Below are 5,597 nucleotides of genomic sequence, written 5' to 3' on the forward strand. Positions count from 1 at the left end.
AAGAAAAATTTGAAATAAAAGGACCTATTCTCCAAATGATTAACAACAGATGTCAATTTGGTGGTGGTCCGAATGAAGATGCAAACGAACATATTCGTCTTTTTCAAGAGATATGTCTTATATTCAAATTTAAACCAGACACTGATCAGGCCATATTTTTAAGACTTTTCCCATGGACACTCCACGGGGAAGCACGATGTTGGTTAGATTCATTGACCGAGGCTACGATAGAAACTTGGGATGGTATGATGGAAAAATTTCTTAAGAAATATTTTCCAGTTTCTAAGTCCGCGAGACTCCAACAAGAAATTTCCCAATTCTGTCAAAAGCCGATGGAAACCTTATATGAAGCATGGAATCGGTTTTCCAAAATGCTAAGAGGTTGTCCAAACCATGGTCTGGATACCTTCCAACAAGTTCAAATTTTTTACAAGGGTTGTGATGTTGCAACCCGAATTTCCATTGATCAAGCGGCCGAATGTTCACTCATGGACAAAACCGAGCAAGAGGCTTATGAGATAATCGAGAAGCAAGCTGATTATTCTCATGAGTGGCATTAAGAAAGACCAATTACTCGTAATGCTCAAGTCCAAAGCGCCGGTGCTTATGATGACCTTAGTTCCCTAAGTGTGAAAATAGACGGTGTTGCTCGAAACATGGACAAAATCACCAAGGAAATTCATAGTATGAAGGTAGGTTGTGAATACTGTGGTGGTCCCCATTTAGGAAAAGATTGTGATGCCGGTTTAACAATGGCTTAAAAAGAAGAAGTGGCTTTCATAAGCCAAAGAAATAATAATCAATTTCAAGGAAGAGCCCAATTTAACCGAAACTTCAACAACCCTTACAACCCTCAAGGTCAAAATTCCAATTACCAACAAGGGTCAAGTAGTGGGTTCCAATAACAAACTCCGGGTTTTTATCAAAAACCCCAACAAAAAGAGAAAAAGTCAAATATGGAGAGTTTGTTGGAGAAGTTAATTGCATCTCAGACCCAGCTTGTCACCAATATAAGTCAAACAAACGAGAAGAACGAACACCAATTTAAAAACCAATAAGCTGCAATTCAGAATTTGGAGAAGCAAATGAGTGGTTTAGCTAGTTTACTTAGTGAAAGAAAACCTGAGAGTTTACCAGGCGATACTAATAAGAACCCCCAAAATGAACACGCCAATGTTATCACCACATGGAGTGGTCTAGCATACGAAGCTCCAAAAATGCCCGAAGATTCTGATTTCAGTGTTCCGTTGAACAAAAATGACGAACCGGTTAAGGAGCCGGAACAAGTGGTCGAGAAGGAAGAACGGGAGAAACCCGTAGTGAAGCCATATCAACCACCGCTCCCATACCCAAGAAAGCAACAACAAGAAAGGCTCGAAGCCGAAAGGTTAAAATTTCTAGATATGTTTAAACAAATTAACATAAATATGTCTTTTATTGATGTGATTTCAGGTATGCCCAAGTATGCTAAGTTCTTAAAAGACTTACTTACTAACTGCAAGAAGATGGAAAGCGTTTCATCAGTCACTTTAAATGCTAGATGTTCAGCGCTGGTGTCCAACATACTTCCTGAAAAGCTTTGGGATCCAGGTTGTTTTACTATTCCATGTCTAATGGGTGACCTCGATTGTATGAGGGCATTGGCCGATTTGGGGGCTAGTATCAATTTAATGCCCTATTCGATTTACCTTAAATGATCCCCTGGGGAACTCAAGACCATACGAATGGCTATTCAACTAGCTGATCGCTCTATAAAATTCCCTCGAGGAATAATAGAGAATTTGTTAGTTAAGACCGGGAATCTAATTTTTTCGGCAGACTTTGTGGTTTTAGACATGGAAGTTGATGAAAGAATACCAATTATTTTAGGTCGACCATTTTTGAATACCGCTAGATGTGTCATTGATGTTTATGACCAGCAGTTGACCCTTAGAATTGGTGAAGCTAGTGCGACTTTTGCAATTGACAAGTCATTAAAATATCCTGAATCTTCAGATGATACTTGTTATTTTATGCAAAGCATAGATTCGCATTATGAGTTCTTGCAGGAATTTCCCGAATCGGATGAAACACGTGTATACGGTTTGGCGAGTGGAGATGAAGAATTTTCCGTTGAAGAAATGGATGTGATGGCCACTTTGATGGCAAATGGGTATGAACCAACTGAGGAGGAGATAGAACAACTGAACAAGGATAGCGAGTACCGGAGTAAACCCTCAATTGAGAAGCCTCCAATTTTGGAGCTTAAGCCGCTCCCTGATCATCTTGAGTACGCTTTCCTTCAGGAAGATTCGAAGCTTCCGGTAATTATTTCCTCACTTCTTTCTAAACATGAAAAAGAACGTCTTGTTTCCTTGTTACAGGCCCACAAACCGGCCATTGCATGGAAAATCCATGATATAAAAGGAATTAGTCCTTCTTATTGCACGCACAAGATCTTGATGGAAGAAAATTCCAAACTAGTGATGCAACGTCAAAGGAGACTAAATCCTCATATGCAAGATGTTGTTAAGAAGGAAATCATTAAATTGCTAGATGCAGGTTTAATCTACCCAATCTCAGACAGTTCGTGGATAAGCCCGGTCCATTGTGTTCCTAAAAAGGGTGGTATAACTGTTATCACCAATGATAAAGACGAGCTTATCACAACACAAACTGTCACGGGGTGGCGAGTTTGTATAGATTATCGTAAGCTAAACGATGCCACGAGAAAAGACCATTTTCCGCTACCATTCATTGATCAAATGTTAGAGAGACTAGCAGGAAATAGCTTTTATTGTTTCCTAGATGGTTTTTCGGGGTACTTTCAAATTCCCATCTCCCCCGAGGATCAAGAAAAGACTACCTTAACGTGTCCCTATGGCACCTTTTCATACCGCCAAATGCCCTTTGGTCTATGTAATGCTCTCGCAACATTCCAAAGGTGCATGATGGCCATTTTCCACGATATGATTGAAGAATGCATGGAAGTGTTCATGGATGACTTTTCAGTCTTCGGTGACACGTTCGATTCATGCCTTCTAAATTTGGAGAAAATGCTAATTAGGTGTGAGAAATCAAACTTAGTACTAAATTGGGAGAAATGCCACTTTATGGTTAAAGAAGGCATTGTCTTTGGGCACAAAATTTCAAGTGTTGGTATTCAGGTGGATCCAGCAAAGGTCGACGTCATTGCCAACCTTCCACCTCCTTCAAATGAGAAGGGTGTGAGAAGTTTTCTTGGGCATGCCGGGTTTTACCGGCGATTTATTAAAGATTTTCAAAAATTACAACGCCATTGAATAAACTTCTCGAAAAAGATGCACCCTTTGTTTTCACAAGTGAATGCACTAAGGCATTCAATGTTTTAAAACAAAAACTTGTCAACGCACCAATAATCATAGCTCCAAATTGGTCACTACCATTCGAGCTAATGTGCGATGCATCAGATTTTACAGTTGGTTCAATTTTGGGCCAACGGGTTGAGAAACATTTTCAACCCATTTATTATGAAAGTAAGACTTTACAAGGAGCTCAATTGAACTACACAATCACGGAAAAAGAGCTCCTTGCTATCATCTTTTCTTTTCACAAATTTCGATCATATCTTGTCCTATCGAAGACAATTGACTTCACCGATCATTCGGCATTGAAATACCTTTTCTCTAAGCCGGATGCAAAACCTCAATTGCTAAGATGGGTCTTGATTTTGCAAGAATTTGATATCGAGATTAAGGACAAGAAAGGTGCCGAAAATCTCGCGGCTGACCATCTTTCTAGACTTGAAAATCCCGATCTTGAAGTACTCCATGAATCGAGTATTAAAGATGATTTTCCCGGTGAATACCTCATGCGAGTAGAGAAGGTGGAAGACCCGTGGTATGTTGACTTCGCCAATTACATTGTTGGGGGTACCTAGAAACCGGTTGGTCACATCAGAAAAGAAAGAAATTCTTTATTGACCTAAAATACTATTTTTGGGAAGACCCTTATCTATTTAGGCGATGTGCTGATGGAGTTATTCGCAAGTGTGTTTCAGGGAAGGAATGCACCGAAATTCTGCTTGATTGTCACCTTGGTCCAACAGGTGGGCACTTTGGTCCCCAAATCACGGGGAGGAAAGTTTACGAGGCCGGTTTCTATTGGCCTACAATATTCAAAGATGCCTACACTGTTTGTAAAGCTTATGACGCGTGCAAACGGGCCGGTCAAATCACTAAACAGGATGAAATGCCTCAACAAAGCATCCAAGTATGCGAGGTGTTCGATGTTTGGGGAATTGACTTTATGGGGCCCTTTCCAAAGTCTCATTCTTACCTCTACATACTTGTTGCCATAAACTATGTTTCCAAATGGGCGGAGGCAAAACCTCTACCAACAAATGATGGCCGAGTTGTAGTAACCTTTTTGATGGAACTTTTCTCAAGGTTTGGCACACCAAAAGCCCTTATCAGTGACCGGGGCACCCACTTTTGCAATAAGCAATTAGAAAAGGTGTTGAAAAGATATGGAGTCATCCATAAAATTTTAACATCCTATCATCCCCAAACAAGTGGGCAAGTGGAGAATACCAATCGGTCGTTAAAATGCATACTTGAAAAGACCGTTGGTGCGAATCCAAAAGAGTGGTCAGTTAAGTTAAACGATGCATTGTGGGCCTTTCGCATGGCCTACAAAACACCTATTGGAACCACTCCTTTTCGTATGGTATACGAAAAAGCATACCATCTCCCTTTGGAGATTGAACATAAAGCGCATTGGGCGCTAAGGGCATGTAATTTGGATTACCAAGAGGCGGGTCGGTTACGTTTGACCCAGTTAAATGAATTAGATGAGTTGAGGCTTGAAGCCTATGACAACTCTCTAATTTATAAAGAAAAAACCAAACAATGGCTCGAAAAGAGTTTGAAAAATCCAAAGGAATTCATGGAAGGAGATCGTGTCCTTGCTTACAATGCCCGTTTTAAGTTATCACCAGGAAAGCTTAAGTCTCGATGGTCGGGACCAATTGTTATTAGAAGGGTGTACCCTTATGGTACAATTGAAGTGGTGAACTGGAAGGGCGATATTTTTAAAGTGAATGGCCACAGGGTCAAACACTATGTCGATGGTCCCCTGGAAATCAAAGATGAGGTTAACCTCAACTTCGAGAACAAAGCCTAAATCAAAATGGGGACGAGTTGGGTGAACGACTCGTTAAAGAAAGTTCACACGTGTAAATAGTGTGAATTGAGTGTTTTATGGTTGATTTGATTGTTTTTAATGTACAAAATGATCAATGAGAATGATATGAACTTTTGTGTGTTGAAAATGGGAATTTTTATGAGTTTTTGAGCCACCAGACCAGTGGGACGCCGTCCAAAATTCCTTGGACGCCGTCCAATTTCAAAGGGTTTTCTCAAAAAGAGGTCAGTACTTTTTAGTGTAATTGGACGCCGTCCAAAATCACTGGACGCCGTCCCACCCTTCTTTACTGGACGCCGTCCAGATTTCTGGACGCCGTCCAGATTTCTGGACGCCGTCCAGATCTTCTTTACTGGACGCCGTCCAGAATTTTGGACACCATCCAGACACCTGACCCAGAAAAATAAAACGCGTTTTAAAGGTTTATCCAACCC

The 5,597-nt window shown here is 40.6% G+C and overlaps 1 non-coding gene across 1 annotated transcript; it reads right to left on the reverse strand.

Moving 5' to 3' along the window:
* Positions 1-293: 293 nt before the first annotated feature.
* Positions 294-400, reverse strand: LOC139903251 (small nucleolar RNA R71). The gene has a single exon (XR_011778086.1). It is a non-coding gene; the product is annotated as a small nucleolar RNA R71 (small nucleolar RNA).
* Between the last annotated feature and the right edge of the window lie 5,197 nt (positions 401-5,597).

Source organism: Rutidosis leptorrhynchoides, chromosome 3 (genome assembly GCF_046630445.1).
Source record: "Rutidosis leptorrhynchoides isolate AG116_Rl617_1_P2 chromosome 3, CSIRO_AGI_Rlap_v1, whole genome shotgun sequence".
Taxonomy (NCBI): domain Eukaryota; kingdom Viridiplantae; phylum Streptophyta; class Magnoliopsida; order Asterales; family Asteraceae; genus Rutidosis; species Rutidosis leptorrhynchoides.